This window comes from Rhinatrema bivittatum, chromosome 7, assembly GCF_901001135.1.
Source record: "Rhinatrema bivittatum chromosome 7, aRhiBiv1.1, whole genome shotgun sequence".
NCBI classification, from domain to species: Eukaryota; Metazoa; Chordata; class Amphibia; order Gymnophiona; family Rhinatrematidae; genus Rhinatrema; species Rhinatrema bivittatum.
The window spans coordinates 168,153,871-168,172,134 of NC_042621.1; the positions used below are offsets into that span (position 1 = coordinate 168,153,871).

General features: G+C 44.8%; 1 long non-coding RNA gene across 1 annotated transcript; it reads left to right on the plus strand.

The window, feature by feature from the left end:
* Positions 1–4,422: 4,422 nt before the first annotated feature.
* Positions 4,423–17,968, plus strand: LOC115096140. Its single transcript, XR_003857992.1, has 2 exons — positions 4,423–5,249; positions 17,612–17,968. It is a non-coding gene; the product is annotated as an uncharacterized LOC115096140 (long non-coding RNA).
* Positions 17,969–18,264: the final 296 nt, after the last annotated feature.

The window sequence follows — 18,264 nt, forward strand, 5'->3', positions numbered from 1 at the left end:
CAGGACGCCGGAGCAAGCTCAAGACACAGGGACTGTCAGAAGACCAGGAACATGGAAAGAAGAACATCAAGGAGCTCCCATGAAGAACATTCAGGCCATGAAGTAGCAAGAATGGAAAAAGAAGAAGTCCTGGAGTGAGAAACCGGAACAGGAACTCCAGGAGCACCCAACTCCTTGCGAAGGCAACAAGGAACTGGCAGAGAAGCCCTTTTATAGAGCTGCAGGAATGATGCAGAAAGGGCCGCGGGGCTTTTCCCACCATGGGCCATTTAAATAACCAAGAGAGCCGCGCATGCGCACCTACAGGACGCTGAGGAGAGCTGGAGCTGGAAGGCATCGGCGGCTCCCAGGCGCGAGGATGGCAGAGTCAGCGGTGCTCCCAGCTGCATGAGGAAGAGATCAGCAACACTGAGGAACATAGCACCCCAAGTCACACCAGAAACTGGCAGCATTTGTGGTGCTCATGCTGCTGGAAGAGAACAAAGCTAGTGTCCGTCCAGCCAGCAGAGAATGTAAGAGGCCGCTCACAGGCTTGTCCCGCAGTGGTACCGCAACAATAATCAGGATGTGGGATGAGGAAATGACATTGGAGACTGATGTCTGAAGTAAGGGTACCTATTGGTAGGAACCTCAGGATGCTGAGTCCTCCCTTTGTTAACTGATAGCATGTTAAATTGTCACAATTTAATAAAGATGCACTCAGCAGAGCACACAGCTTAACTGCAGTTGTAAGCACATTTTTGTGCAAATTTTACTACTCATGTAGGAAGGAGTATTGTGCATAGAAAATGTGTGTACAACAATGTCCATATAGGTTAGTACCCCCCATGATGTAAACTTAATTGTAATGAAGATGTTGGCTATCATCAGGGGTGCAAGTACATTTTACTTCTTACTGATACTGTATTAGCCCTGTCCCTGATCCCCCTGACTCTATCCCCAACTATACTCCCTGGGAAGACTGAATGGCACAATTGATCTTTACCAGCCATCAATTACTTTATGGGAATAAAAGTTAAAAAAAAAAAAAATATATATATATATATATATATACACACACACACAAAGTTAATGATTTTTTTTTTGTAGTAACACAGTAAATAATGTTAGTCTACTTGATTATATGGAAATAAAGGTTAACAGAATGCATAAAAAGGTATCACCTTATATCTATACCTTATATCTATATAGATATAAGGTGATACCTTTTTATACATTCTGTTCTGACCTTAGGAAGTAAGTATTAGCTCTTGAAAGCTAATAAATGTATTTAGTCCAATAAAAAAGGATCACTTTACATTTTTTTTTTTTTGTTAACCTTTATTTCCATATAATCAAGTAGACTAACATGGCAATCACACTACTTTATATTATTTACTGTGTTACTACAAAACAAATGTCATTAACTTAGTGTCTGTTGTTCAAATTGTATTTCTTAGGATTATTATCATCATCAGACCAATTTACAGAAAAAGAAAGTTTCTCACTTCTAAATCACCCAATTTCTGGAGGGAGATTTTAGGCCAGTCCTGGTTTTAACAAACCCCATACTGATATATTTTGGTAGCTGCAGCATTAGTTTCAAATAGTAGAAACACAGACTTCAAACACCAGAGTGCATTGAGGTACAAATTAAAAAATAGAACTGGTCTAAACTCCCAGCAGGAACTGACAGCGCTGCACTTCATTTTATTTGCAGATCCAGATCCTCAATAGCTCCGTAAGACCAGACCTGTCAACTCCACTTTTCGACTTTTGCACAGATTGCTTTGAAACAAGCCTTGATAAACCAGCACTGGCTCGGCGGTTCCTTAGAGCAGGAAGCCAAGTGCTTACCGTCAAGTTGTTCTTTCCTCTTCCCCTGGTAGTGATTCTGTCTTATAAAAATAAAACAAAAAATTCTTTTAACATCTTTATATCAGCTCATTAGGTTCCTTCCTAATGTAAGTGACTCACATCATAAAAACCTGCCATTCATCATTATCATTATTATTAGCCATTTATAGCACATATCAGTTGTACACAGCATGGGCAGTCTCTACACTTTGAAGCTTACAATCAAATCAAGATAGACAAGGCACACTGCAAAAACAATCAAAAGGTTTTAAGTTAAGAGAGCAAGGCTAAGCATGAGGAGGTTTAAAGTAGGAAGGAACTAAAGCAGGTAGTTTGCAGGTGAACTTAAATAGTAAGTAGCTTTAATTAAGCAAAGTGGTAAAGAATCAACAGTTTTCCTAGTTGGTGAATCAGCCAAAAATGACACATTTGGTCAAAAGCAATTGTAGCCCACTACTTCAGTGATAGGATCGAATTGGTGCAGGGGACACACTCAGTCCCAGGGCTACCCCAGGGCATGGATTCTGTTGACAGGGGAAGGCTTATCCTCCTGGGCCCAAGGCATGCAGAGGACGGGAGGGTCCACTTTCATTCCAGTCACCCTCTCACCCTTAGTACTCACAATCAGTAGAATCAGCTTCTGGTTAGCAACCTTTGGCAGAACAGGCCAGGACAACTTGAATGGTGTTCAAAATAAAGTGTACTGTAACAAAAAGCATAACTGCACAGTCCTTTCAAAAGCTAAAGTTCACATGTCTTGACAAAAATACAAAACATCCACAGTGCCTGTTCCCACTTTGCTGTTCTCAAAGCCCATATCTCTCTGGGGTAGGGGCGTACTTAACAACCACACTCCTGGGTGACCGAAAATGGGCATTTAGAAAAAGGGCCAGGTCTCATTCTCTCTGATGGTAATCAAAACTCCTCAGATGGCAAAGTCCAAAAGCTTCCAAAACTGATCCTCTCAAAACTGCTCTGGGCAGATGCAGGGCAAGCAAAGCACCCAGACTCTCTTTCTCTCAGGTGTGTGTGTGGGGAGGGGGGGGGGGTCCCTTCTGAAACTGGGATCAAGTCCAAAAACAGAATCGAGAAAAATATTCTTTCCAAAAAGTCAGCCTCTTTCTTTTCTTCTCCATGCCAGGGGGCCTAGCCAGGGATCACTGCCAAAAATCTCTCCTTACAGCATCAGCTCCAACACCTTCTGCTTTCTGCACATACTCAGCCCCAATATATAGGGCCAAGATGACCAATCCCAGCCTTTGGAGAAGGACCCTTCTAGGGATGTTCTAAAAAAAAAAACCTACAAGTACCTATTATTAATCAAAAAGGACAGAAAACCTGGTAAGGGATAGGAGTAAACCTTACACAATCTATATAAGAAAAACAGACGATGAGGTGCTTGGGCGAGGGGAGGACAAGATGAAAGTAAATAAGTAGAGTAGACAATATTTGAATTTCAAAGAGCTCATTTAACTACTATAAACAACTTTCTCATACAAGCTCAAACAATCCACTGATTTATAGATCCACTGATCTTCAGACTGATATGCATAAATTATACTTTTATGCTTACTAAACATATTGCTATACACATTTTTGGGTTAGTGCACATTTTAAAACTCCCAATGCATTAGCATACCATTAGATTATTGTAGTAGGAATAACATTTTTTTGAAGTGTATGTATTAAGAAACTGTGTGCTGAATTTGAGTGCACAGTTTTAATGCTTAAGTTTATACTGGCTGCAGGGTTAACTAATTTTCCGCAAGTGGTGGTGTATTAGCTCGGGCAAAATGCTTTCACTAAATTTACCACACCTTTGGAAATTGCTCATTACCTTGACTTTTACATGTTTTGCTCATGTGGCTGCACTAAACATAATGTGCCAGGGTTCGTAGTGTTTATCGTGCTGGCAGTCCCTTTGTACACTGGGATATTTTTAGCATGTGTGTTAAACACAGCAAAGGTTAGTACATAGATATCTAAATAAAATAATAATAAAACATGTTCCCTGAAATTCATATAATGCTACTTGCTATAACATCACCTTTAACATCCATCAGCTTGTGTCTCTCAGGAAGAACATTACAGAGAAAATCCAATGTCCTTAAAATCTCATTATGAAACTTGTTTTTTTTGTGTTGGATGATATAATGTTTTATTTTGGTAAAATTCGGCATAGGTACAAGTCTATAATAATAACAATAATATTAATAATAAAGAACACATTGTTTTTATTTGGTTTATAGCATTCCCGCAATTGAAAAGCTTTGCAGATCTTCTTGTCAAGGTCAGCCTTCTTTTTTCTGATTACTTTATGAAAAGGAGAAAGAAGGCTACATTTCCAGTCACTGAAGACACTGGCAGAGTGCCAGCCACTAGGCATTCAAGAAACGTTCTGAAATTCATTCATTTGTAACAAAGTTTGGATAGAGGTAGGCCAGCAGACTCTGTACTGGCTCTGCTAATCAGTAATGTTCCATTAAATTGGTAACAATCACTCCACTGTAAGATCCACACATACCTCTTAGCAAGAATAACACTTTAAACACAGTGATAGAGTAGGTGGTTGTGATCAAGCTGAGGCATCACACACACGGAAGCTGATTGGAATGAGAGGACAACTAGAAACTCCAGAAGATAAAAGGAGCTCTGATGGCAGATCCACGGGAAGCGCTGTTTCACAAAGAGTGAGAAAAATGAGTAAGAGTTGGCTAGGGCACCATAAACCAGACAATACAGGAAGCACAAAGCTGCTGGGAAATTTAGTCCTGAGATCCTGAGCAGAGAATTCAACAGAAGCCAGCCAGCAGCCAGGCAAATGGGAGAAAGTGAAACTGATTTAGAGTGCAATGTAATCAGCCTGTCTCTTAAGCTCTGCCTGTAGACGGGGAGAAGGAAGGAGACAGAGAGGCAGGAAGAAGTCACCTGGAAACAGAGATGCCTGCAGCTTTTTGGTTAGGCATTTAAATCTACAACAAGGTACTGTTGGGGAAAGCAGCTTATTGGTAGTCCTGAGGGATTGGGCTACCCTACAGTAAAGCGCCATGTACCTTACTGGGGTGGTACTGGTATCTCTAAGAGGGATCTGAAACTTTTGCAACATGAACCTTAATGTCCGAAATAAAACTGCTCTTTTCCTGCAAGTATCCATCTCCTGACAGTCAAACCAGAGAAATGTCAGTAGGTTGTGCAAGACCAAGGGAATAATCTGTGACAATGGTAGGCTCCGATAGCAAGATATATTATTAGTGCATGAGCAGCATTACCTGTCAGAATGAGGGGATCTTTTGATGGGACCAGCAAATAGGTCAGAAAACTCAAGGCAAACATAAATACATTATGTGTCAACATGGTCATTAAGGAACCTTCCTAGATGGTGGCTGGAGAACAATAATAGGACTGTAAACTAGGTAATGATAAAATTAATAGTAAGGAATTAATTTTCAATGGGGTTTATGTGTAAAGGTGGCATATATGCATGCAAGTAACATCTACGTATATATGTGCTTCTATATACGCACACACTTTCCATTTTGCGTATACATACCAGGGAAAAAAGTGGAAGGCTATAGGCATTTTGAGATGGGGTTCAGTAGTGTGTGCGGTAGTTACTGTTTTTATAAGAGATATATACGTATGCATTACCACACTTTTTTGTACATTTTTATACCTGCTATTTGACTTGCATAAGTAAAATCAGACATGTCTGTTGTCGGCAGTTTTTGGGTCTGGGTGAACTGGTGGGTTTCAGTATGAGCCAACTCACCTGGCCAACTCTGGTCCTTGAGAGCCACAAGCAGGCCGGGTTTTCAGGATATCCCACAATGCATATGCGTGAGATAGGTTTGCATGTACAGACTCCATCTATCTCTTGTATATTCATTGTGGGATATCCTGAAAATCTGGCCTGTTTGTGGCTCTCGAGGACTGGAATTGGTCACCCTTGTATTAGAGGGACTAGATGAACTGGAGACAGACTGTGTGAATTGGCAGAGGTTTTGATGAACTGGTGATTTCAAGTATGCACAAGTATTTTCAAAACATTATTCATGCATACTTTATAAAATACCTACCTCTGCATATACATTGGGGTTAATACACGCACATGTTATATTTTTCTTATGCACCTAAAATATATGTGCATATCTCTATAAAATAGGAAGAGAAAGTATGAATTTTCTTGCATTGGAAATATTTGTGTGTGCTGAAACATATGCATGTACTTTTGGAGCAGAAATATGTGGTATTTTATAAACTGTGCAGCTCCTGCCATATAGTTTATAGATTGCTAACATTAATCTCCACACAACCATAACAGTGCATATTATTTGCCATTATTACTCACTAATGGAGCACATTAATGCATTCTGAACAAATCTGAATACTACTCTTGACTTTTAATCAAAAGTCTAAGGCCTATAAGAGTAACACTGTCACACACATGTTAAAATGTATAGTAGATCACTTGAAAAAAGGAGATATATAACTTTAGTTTTTATAAAAGTCACAGTTTGTGCAATATTATTTATTTAATGAGTTTTATATACCATCATTCGGAAAAAGCCATCACAACGGTTTACAAAAGCTCAAAATGCAGGATTTTTAACAATTGAGCAAAAAGGGATAACAGGAAGCATATTACACAAAGGAGAGATATTCAATTGCAAAGATATTAACTGGCATTTGCACTATAGGTTGCACTAAGGGGAGGGCCCCTTTGTCACGCCCCTTTGCTGCGCGGCTCCTGGTGGCAGAGCGCCTTTCAATGGTCAGAGCTGCCCCTGATGACATGGGGGGGGGGCTTCAGATCGGGTCTCTCCCTCACCTTGCAGTTCTGTGTTTTCCTTTTTCAGTTTCAGGTGATATATTTTTCTTCTCTTCTGTTCCCATGGCGATGGAGAAGTGCCGCAGGGCGCCCAAAGGTGGTGGGTGGGCTGCCAGTTCGAGGGCGCCGGTGGCAGGGCACCTTTCAATGGTCGGAGCTGCCCCTGGTGACGTCGGGGGGGGGGGGGGGGTTTCCGATCGGGTCTCTCCCTCACATTGCAGTTCTGTAGCCCCTGTGACATAGTAAGGGCAAAGGCTATCGGTGCCATTTTGAATACTGGCAGCCGACGGCGTGAGTGCAGGAGATGGCTCCCGGACCCCCCGCTGGACCACCATGGAGTTTTGGTAAGTTTTGGGGGGGGGGAGTCAGGAGGGTGGTGGAGGGTAGTTAATTCAATTTTAGCTGGGAAACGAATAAGAATGAACGCATGAACGTATCGGGGGCCCCCCTTGCCGAATGCAACGTATCTGCCCCCGATGAATACGAATACCGAATGCAACGTATGCCGTCCCTCTGCACATCCCTAATAAAAACCACCCCAAAAACCTTTCTTTTATTTTTTGTAGAGTAAAAGCAGTAGTTCTGCTACAGAATGCTATTTTTCAACCAAACTACTGCATTTAGTCTTTCAGAACTCACCTGCCCTATATTTCAAGGTCAATTGAAAAGAGTCTAATGAACCTGTCTGCACAGGAACAGTGAGCTCCTCATTAGTCTATAGATACTGTGATTGCATGTAATATTAAACTTACTATATAACTTACTATATTGAACATGGTTTACTCTTCCAGCACTGCCGGGAGTGGGTGAGTGAAGACCCTTGCTCCTGGCTGGGATGGGTTTTGGTCATTGGAGGGGTTGGATGGGGAAGTCTGGGGTGGGGGAGGGGTAAGCCTGTTTCTGATGTGACTGTGAGGGAGGGGGGAATGAAAGTACAGGGGGGTATTGATTGGAACATTTTTAATCAAATTGGGGAAAGATTATTGGGGTGGGGAGGAAGATGGGGATCATTCATGTTTTGGGGCTGAGAGGCACTGGGCCCAACAGGGCTTTTTAGATCTAAAGTGGGGAAGGCTCACATTTAAGCCGTGAGTCCTTTCATTTATTCATTTTTTTGGGGGGGTGACACTGACAATGCTACTTAACAGGATATCTTTGAAGATGCCCGGTTAAGTAAAAATGTATCTGGCTACACAAGGCAGGATAACTTTAAAACCTAACAGGGTCATTTATCAAAATGCGCTAAGGCTTTTTCACATGCGTTAAGGGCTTAATACATGTGAAAATGCCTTTAATGCATGTGATCACCCCATAACATATGGTGCGATGCAAATCCGAAAAAGAGGAGGAGTTTGGGGCAGGTTTACCATTTTGTGAAGTCCTTTGCATGGCTTTAGCTACACATTTTTCAGTAGTGTTAAAGCTGTTTTACAGCTCCTGGAGTGAGAGAAAGACTAGCCATAATGCTCTCACCCTAGATAGGTATTTATATCTCTATGGGAGGCCTACCTAGTAACTCGAAGTGAGGTTTAGGTATTAGTGTAGGGGGTTAGGGGCCACCTTGACATTCAAAGTGAGACGTACAAACAGAACAGTGCTCTCTTGTGAAGATTTGATGACCTATGGAGAGAGGAAACTCACCCAAAGATGAGATTTGTGCAATGTTCTCTCAACCTAGCTTGATGTTACCCAAGTAGAGAGTCTAAATGGCCCAGCAGTTTCTACTCCCAAATTATCCTTTGACTAGGTGGCAAGTAATAAATCCAATAAATAGGAGATAATGATTTTAATGGAATAGACAAAATCTGATTCAAATAATGCCAAAACGAGATAAGAGAAGACAATCATTATCATCTAGACAAATTATTAAAATGCAAAGTCTGCCTCCTAACAGCATTTTGCAAGACCTTCAATTTCTTATGTAAAGTTTGGGGGTCCATATAATACATGTAGGATAAGGCTTATCTTACAGGTAGCATTCAGATCCCAAAGGCTCCCCACTACAGGGATGACATTCAGTCTTTGGAAGTTTCTGCTCCCTGTATTAGCCCTATACACCCTGTGCTATTTCCCTGTGTACATTGTGCACCACACTGTAGTACCTCACTACTCCTCCCTACTTGTCACAACAGCTGTCACTCAGTTACAGCACTCAGCAAGTACAGAGAGGTGTGGCATGGCTTGTTAGTCTAATTTACTAGTGAAGCGCCTACAGTATGTGGTAAGGCCTGTACCAGGCATTGCACTGTAGATATGGCCACACCACATCTATGTCTGTGTTACGGTCCTGGGCCGGGCCCCGGGACCTTCACTTACTTCGCGGCCAGGCCGGGCCACAGGAACCCTGCTCTGGCTGTCCAGGCCTGAAACGTGGCCTCCTGTGGCATTCCCTCTGTGAGGGAGACGCCGCCAACCTTCCGCCGCTGGCCCCACCCCCTAGGCGCGCACGCGCGCTGAGGCACTAGATTTAAAGGGGCCAGCGCGGGAGAGGGAGGACAGCCCCATCGATGACATCAAATGCTGCCGGGTTATTTAAACCTGGCAGCCACAGCTAGACCTCGCCTTGCAACGAGGTTCACTCTTCTGAGTTGATAGTTGCTGCTTTGGATTCCTGTTTGTCTTCGTCTCCTGACGTCTGACCCTGCTTTGTTCACCGACTCTGGCTTCTGCTTCCATTCGTGGTTTTGGCTTCTGACTTCTGAATTCTGGCTCCTGACCCTGCTTCATTCTCTGACTCCGGCTTCAGCTTCCGTTCCTGGTTTTGGCTTCTAACTTCTGACTTCTGGCTCCGACCCGGCTTCGTCCGTTGACTTCGGCTTCAGTCTTCATCTCTTCTGCAGGTAACCGGTTCTTCATGCCCAGAGGCCTCTCCTAAGTCCCAGCGGCCTGGGTCCTCAAGGGCTCCTCCCGGGGGAACCGCGGACTTTCAAGGGTGAAGTCTCTTCTTGTCTCCTGGGTTCTTCTGCTCTTGTTGACTGCTTCTTCAGCTGCTTCTCTGGTCCTTGGTTGCATAGGATCACACCTAAGTCCAAGAGGCCTGGGTCCCTACAGGCTTCTCCTGGGAGGACCTCAGGTTTCCAGTGGTGAAGTCCTCTTTGGAACACCTCTTCAGCGCCACCTTCCGGCGGCGACGCCCACTGTGCAACTCCATCAGTGCAACTCCCACAGTGCAACTCCATCAGTCTCAGCCGGCCCAAGGGTCCACTCCCCACAACAGTTTGCAAGGCCATGGACCCGGCGGAAGCCACGGGCGTGTAAGCCATTCCCGGTATTGCACAGTGCCTGCAACAGCAACAGATCTGCATTGACTGCCTGATGACGATGGTGCAGAGACTAGTAAATCGAATTGACGGAGCTGCCACACTCAACCCTCTGGTACCCGTAGCTGTGGCAGACATTGGACCGTCCACGCCCACACAACTACCGGCGCACACATGGTACTCTGGGGATGCCAAGTTATGCCGAGGAATTCTCAACCAGTGTTTCATATGGTTCAATCTGCTGCCTCCTCAGTTTCCCACAGATCGGATCAAAACCAATTACATCATCACGTTGTTGGATGGGAAATCCCTGGCATGGGCCTCATCCCTGTGGGAGCGCCAGGACTCCCGCCTAGCTAACCTGGAACAATTTGTTGCAGCCTTCCGGCAGGTTTTTGATGAGCCCCCTCGCAGGCCCACCGCTGCCTCAGAGCTACTTCAGCTCCGTCAGGGCAACCGGCCCCTGTTCGAGTATGCCACCAAATTCCAGACACTAGCAGCTGAGCTGAATTGGGGAAATGACAGCCTTCATGGCAATTTTTGGAGGGTCTTTCCCCAAGAATCCAAGACGAGCTGGCGGGCAGGGACATCCCGGACGACCTGAACAACCTCATCGACCTGGCGGGTAGCGTGGACCGACGCATCCAACGCCGCTTCCGGGAGGGGAGGTCGGCTCGGAGGTTCGGGAACTCCGGAACCCCATTTTCCCGGACAGTACCCTCTTCTTCGGCCTCTCCAGGAAATCAAGACTCTGAACCTATGCAGTTGGGCCAAGATCCGATCTCTCAGGAGGAGAGAAGAAGACGTCGGGCCCAAGGTCTGTGCCTGTATTATGGAGGCTAGGGTCACTTCCTTGCTCAGTGTGGTGAGCGGCCGGGAAACGCCTGGACCTAGGGATTGGTGGGGAGCTAACCCTAGGTAACAGCACTTCAGCCTCCCCATGTACTGTTCCAGTGACCATACTTCTTCCCGAGGGAGACTTTGAGACCTTAGACTTGATCGACTCCGGAGCTGGGGGGCAATTTCATCCTCAGGGACTTAGTCCAACAGCTCCAGATTGGGGTTCAACCCCAAAGACCCCTCGTCCAGGTGTCTTCCATTCATGGAAACCCTCTTCCAGGGACTATCGCTACTTGTACTAAACCTCTCATGCTATGCACGGGCCTCCTGCATGTGGAGGAAATCTCGTTCCTCATCTTAGAAAAATCCATGCACCTGGTCATCTTGGGGCTCCCCTGGTTGCGGAAGCACTCTCAGGTAATCTGTTGGGATACTCTCCAGGTAGCTTCCTGGTGGTCCTCATGCTTCAACTCGTGTCTGACCGCTGTTCCACGACCTTTGATATCTCTTCTGACTGCTCCTTTAGCACTGTCGCCACATTATCAAGACTACCAGGATGTCTTCTCGAAGGAGAAAGCTGAGCTCCTGCCAGAGCAACAACCCTTCGACTGTGCTATCAATCTGATCCCGGGTACCATGCCGCCTTGAGGACGGGTATACCCGTTGTCACTCCCGGAGACACGAGCTATGTCTACCTATATCCAGGAGAACCTGGACAGAGGGTTCATCCGACCGTCCAACTCCCCAGCTAGAGCCGGGTTCTTCTTCATAGCGAAGAAGGACAGGTCCCTCCGACCCTGCATAGATTATCGTGGCCTGAACAGTATTACCCGGTGCGACCGCTACCCATTGCCCTTGATTCCGGAACTACTGGACCATCTAAAAGGAGCCAAGGTGTTCACAAAGTTGGATCTCCGTGGGGCATATAATCTTGTCAGGATTTGGCCAGGCGATGAGTGGAAGACGGCGTTCAACACAATGGATGGCCACTACGAATACCTGGTCATGCCTTCGGCCTCTGCAACACCCCTGCGGTTTTTCAGAACCTCATGAACGAGGCACTAAGAGACATGTTACATATGTCGGTCATTGTCTACTTGGATGACATACTGATATTCTCTAAAGATTTGGACACACACCGCCGAGAGGTCCGCAGGGTTCTACAGAAACTTTGAGAAAACCGGCTCTTCATGAAAAGGTAAATTTGAGCTAGAGTCCTTACCCTTCCTTGGGTATATCGTGTCCTCCACAGATTTCCATATGGATCCCGAGAAAGTGTCGGCCATCAAGGATTGGCCTCAACCTGTGGGGGTCAAGGCACTTCAGCGTTTCCTTGGCTTCACCAATTTCTACCAGCAATTTCTACCACACTACTCCACGATGGTAGCATCGCTTATGGCCCTTACCAAGAAGGGGGCTGATGCCCGGAACTGGTCTGCAACAGTGGTACAGGCATTCCAAGACCTGAAGATGGCCTTCCTTCTGGACATATGTCTCCACCACCCGGATCTCCAACACCAGTTCATTGTGGAAGTGGACGCCTCCAACATGGCAGTCGGAGCCGTCCTGAGTCAAATATCCAGTAATGGCAAGTCCCTGCCGTGTTCCTACTTTTCACGGAAATTCTCACCAGCAGAAAGAAATTATGGCATACGGGACAAGGAACTTCTGGCCATCAAAATGGCTTTCGAAGAATGGCACCAGTGGCTGGAGGGAGCCCAGCATCCAGTGATCATGTACACAGTCCACAAGAATCTAGAATTTTTATGTCGCGCCCAACGACTCAATCCCCGACAGGCTTGGTTGTCCCTCTTCTTTAGCCGCTTCGACTTCCTTCTCTGCTACAGACCAGCAGCCAATAACATCCGGGCGGACGCCCTATCCCATACAGTGGAGATGGAGGACACTCCCAATTCACCACAATACATACTTGACCCAAGTATGTATTGTGCCAAGGTGCTTCTCGTGGCATCCGACATGGTTCCTATGGGAAAGATGGTAGTACTAGTCCATCTCCAGAAAAAGGTACTCTCTTGGGCCCATGACTCCCTAACTGCAGTTCATCTGGGGGTAGCTAGAACCCAGCAATTACGGAGTTCTATTGGTGGCCCCAGTTTAAGAAGGATGTTCAGCTCTCTGTCAGCTCCTGTCCAACCTGTGCCCAACAGAAGACTCCCACTGGCTGCCCGTGGGGCCTTCTTCAGCCACTGCCTATTCCTACTGAACCGTGGACCCACTTGTCCACGGACTTCATCGTTGACCTACCCGCTTCAGAAGGGAAGACGGTGATCTGGGTTACAATTGACAGGTTTTCCAAGATGGCCCACTTTGTTCCCCTTGCTAAGCTGCCCACAGCACTTGCGAACCTGTTCACTCGCCACATCTTTCGCCTTCATGGACTTCCCCTACACATTGCCTCAGATAGGGGCTCTCAATTCACGGCGAAGTATTGGGGGGCACTCTGTAAAAGGTTTGGGGTCCAGCTAGACTTCACGACCACCTTCCACCCCCAAGCTAACGGCCAGGAAGAATGTACGAACCGAACATTGAAGACGTTCCTCCGGTCCTTCGTGGGAGATTTGCAGAATGATTGGGTGGCCCTACTCCCTTGGGTGGAGTTCTCATACAACCACCATAAACACTCCACCACCGGCAGTTCTCCCTTCTATACGGTATACGGGAGATGCCTTCGACTTCCCTTGCCCTTGCTGTTGGAAGTGCCATCCCCAGCCATACAACTCACGGCCCAACAGTTGCACTAGCTCTGGAGGTCCACCAGGGAGAAACTTCTGCGCACTGCGGGGGTGGGTTTGGGTTTGGTTTTTTTTTTATGTGCCCTTTCTCCCCCCCCCTCCCGAAAACAATAAGAAAACCACACGGAATTTCGTGGGGTTTTCCTATCATTTTCACGAAATAGGAAATATCGTCTATATTTCCTATTTCACCGCAAACGAATGCACATCCCTAATATGTGCTGCCTCTATGTAGATTTAAGAAAGTTAGCTGTTCTGAACTACTACATCATGTGTGTATTGGAAGTATTTCATGCTATGTCCTCAAAACCCAGCAAATGCAGTGGCTTGCCAACCTTGAGGAGATATATAAGAGTTGCCACACCTGTACCCCCAGCTAATTCTATACCTCACGGTATGAATGCAAATGTCCCTGACAGATGTCTGGTATGTCTTTCCTAAAAAACCAATTGAGACACCACACACAGGGAATATGGAAGGCCACCAACATATACAGGATAGTGACTGTAATACAGGTGTGTGAGTTTGTACATAAACAATGTGTGACAATCTTTCTCACATCTCTGAAAGGCACCACATATAAGGTACTGTGGCACTAGTGTGGAAATTTGAAACTTGTGAATCACCTGGGATGTTAAAATGGCACCCAAGGGAAGGATAGAAATGGAGGCATTTAGGTTATGAAAACCTTCCAAGTATACAGCGCCTGCTTACTCTGTGATCTTAAAGTCACATGCATTGTTTATGTAAAAGTTTGCCACACCATGAAGCATGGGGATAAAAAGCCATGACTAGGGCCAATGGGCTGCATAAGTAACTCTACCAGCCACGTGTCATACCACTGATCCTTTCCTCCCCTGCAGGCAACATATAGTAAACATTGGAATACAGAAAGAAAAGTGTGTCTTACCTATGAGCCAAGCATCACCGTACATGCCAGCCTCAAAATTGTCAAAGATGGCTGATTAGCTAAGTATAAAGGAATCGTACGCAGCTCCCAGAAACCTGGGAACAACATCCAGTATGCGCATTCCAGCATTGCAGACCACTTGTACGTTATTGGAGTGGAAGAATTTTCTGTTGTGGAATCTCTCCTCCCTCAGATAGGTGGAATGATGACCACATGAGTGCAGTCAATTGCTCCAACAACATTGGGAAAGCGTGTGAAGGCATAAAAACCTCTCTTCAAGACCATCAAATCCTGCCTGTCATGAGGAAATTTAATGTAGCGAGGAAAGCAGTCAGTAACTGCTTCAATGATCTGGTTGAGACAGCATGAAAAGTGCTTGGGATATTCCCCCCCATGACCCCTACTGTCATTTGGAAGGAGCCACTTTGTCATGAAATACAGGGCAGCCAAATGTTTGGTGAGGCCAGGCATGGCATGGGACCTTTCTGTGACCGGATCCAGATCCCCTCAGATCTCTTCATATAATTCCAGGATTGCATGAGAGCTGAACCAATACCTGCTAACCACAAAGTCCTCTGGCATGCCCAGCAAGGATGTTCATGGAGGAAAGATTTGCTCCCTGTATATCCTGTGCTGTAGCTGCCTATGTGTGGGATGGTGGCCCATGCCCAGAGCCCACAGAACCTGTGGCACTGTGTGCACTGGTGGTATGACCCTAGGAGGCCTTTAAACAAGCCTTGCCTGGTGTTGACATTCTTGGGGTTTCACATGTTGTCATCTGTGGCAAGAGTGACGAGGCATCCAGTATAACGTAACAATAACATTTGCAAACAACTATATGGGGTAAGAAAGGTGGAACAGGTAATAACAGGTGTTGTTATTGGGCCTGGAAGGTCTGGTAGGTGTGTCAGTGACTATTGTTTTTTTTTTCATTTGAGATAATTGCTGATAATTGTGCAATGTGCAATATCGTGTGCTATAAATATTTTTTCCACGTTACCACAACCAAAAAAGGTGTAGTTATTTCCCGCGATAGATCCTGCAATAATGTGCGGTACTATATCGCACTCTAAGGAAACCCAATTTCCATAAACCCTGCCCAAACTCCTCCCACTTGAATAATAATATCTATTTTGCATACGAAATGTGCAATGAGCTATAGAGCTCATTACACCATTATCGTGCACGATAATGCCGTAATGCGATTAATGCGATTTGAAAAATAGCCCTGTGAATTAGGACATTTCCTTTTTCAAGTTGCTATACAAAAAATATATTAAAATTCTGATATGACTTCGGTAACAGCAACTCAAAATCCCTACTTTGTGAAATAAAACAAAAACCTGCAAAAAAGTAGCTATGAAGTCGATATTCAGTGCCAGTTAGCAGGATAACTAGGGACTTATCCAGCTAAGTGGTAATATCTGAATATCTGGCCTGTTTGGTGGCAACCATTTAGCCAGATAACTACCTATCTGGCTAAGTAGTTAGCTGGCTAAGTGGTGAATGGGATGGAGGTGTAATGGGGAGGAGCTACTTATCTGTTTAACTTAGCCAGATCATTGGTGATATTCATACTCATCTGGCTAAGGACCTGATTCACTAAGGCTTTTCTTCCATATCGTATGATATTTCCTTTCTTGTCATGTATTGGGGGTCCCCGAAAATGATAGGAAAACCCCATGAAATTTCATGTGGTTTTCTTATCATTTTGGGTGGGGGGGGGGGAGAGAAAGGGCACACAAAAAATAAAACCCCAAACCCACCCCAACCCTTCAGATCTAATTATTTACAATCCCCTACCCTCCCAACCCCCCAAAAACTTGCCTAAAGTCCCTGGTGGTCCAGCACGGGTCCCGGGAGCTATGTCCCCCTCTCAAGCCGTCGGCTGCCACAAATCAAAATGGCGACAATGTCCCTTTGCCCTTACCATGTGACAGGGGCTATCGGTGCCATTGGCCGGCCCCTGTCACATGGTAGGAGCAATGGATGGCCCATGCCACTTTTTAAGATGGCGCCGGCCATCCATTGCTCCTACCATGTGACAGGGACAGGCCAATGGCACCAATAGCCCCTATCACATGGTAAGGGCAAAGGGCCACCGGTGCCATTTTGTTTACTGGCAGCCAACAGCCCGAGAATGGGAGATCGCTCCCGGCACCCCCGCTGGACCACCAGGGACTTTAGGCAAGTTTTGGGGGGGTCGGGAGGGTGGGGGATTGTAAATAATTAGATCTGAAGGGTTGGGGTGTGTTTGGGGTTTTTTTGGTAAATAATTGTAAATAATTAAATTGAAGGATCGGGGTGCACGCTAACTCCCTTTAGTGAGGCTAAACCAAAAACGATTCTATAGGAAAAAATAAATGCCAATCCACAGGAATATAAACTTTTCCCGCAGCTACACAAAACCGAAAGCGGAAACGATTGGGCACCCGATGCGCATCTCTATTATTCAAAGCCATTTAACTGGATAACTCACAAGTTATCCATCTAAATGGCAAGTTAGCCATCTAACTCATAAGTTAGTTATCTAATTCCCAAGTTAGTCATTTAAATGTTTAGTTTGAATATTGACTTCACAATTCTTATCTGGCTAACTTTACAGTTATATGGGTATTTTTAGTGGTGTGGCCATGCTGCTGAATATTCTTGCTAAGTTTATTCAGCTAATATAACTAGCCAGTTAGCATTTTAGTAATGACCCATATATAGAAAATCTGCCATACCATTAGACAAAGTTTTCCCATGTTGCCATTTGCTGTAGAACCAGCTTTGTAATATCCTCAACAAATGAATACTTAAATTCCTAACAGCAAAAGTCCATTCAGAAGTCACATTGGATTCCTCTCAAAACAAAGAACCACTGAACACATCTTTACCTTACAAACACTGATCAACAAACATATAAAGAACACTTCTTCAGGGAGAATACTTTCAGGCTTTATTGACTTTTCAAAAGCTTTTGATTCTATCTGGCATCAACTTTAAGCTACTACAAACCAAAATTGGAGGAAAAACTCAAGATATAATTAAATCTATGTATTTAATCAGCTGTAAAGTAAAAATAAATAACATGCAGACTAGAGATGTGCAAAGGGAAAAATTTCATTGCAGTTTGTTTATTCATTTTGTAGGTCACAATCATTTGTTTAGTTTATTCATTTTATTCATTCTTTCATTTCAGATTAAAGTTAATGAAGAAAGCAATGCAGCCTATTTTGGGCTTCCAAGCTGGGGTTTTCTAATCATTTCTAATGAAACTTGTGGGCATATATTATCAGTAGGGTGAAGACGCTCCAACACATCAAGCATATGTCAATATTGCCCCAAACATGACATGAATAACCCAAGGACCCATAATGGGGCAAAACACTACCAGCAGTAGCGGCAATTTTCCAAGGCAATCACAGCAAAGCTGTAGCAAGAGGGACCAGAATACTCTAAGGCTTCAAAAGAGGGACAAACGGCACCGACAACAATGGCATGAAGCCCCCAAGGCTGCATGAGAGGGGCAAAGCTATACCAAGTATGGCATGAAAAGCACAAAGAAACATGAAGAGGGAACAAAATACCAAAAGAGACAGGAAAAACCCCAAGGCTGAGATAGAAGGTCAAAGCAGAAGAAGGAGGATGTAGTTATGATAGCATAGTTTTATTTAAAAAAAAAGTTTTGGGCAAGTTCCTGTCGGATAAGTCCATAAACTATTATTAACCAAGTAGGGAAAAGCCACTACTATCACTGCACAATAGCAGCATGGAATTTATTTATTGCTTGGAATCTTGCCAGGTACTTGTGACCTGGATCGGTCACTTTTGGAAACAGGATAATGGCCTTTG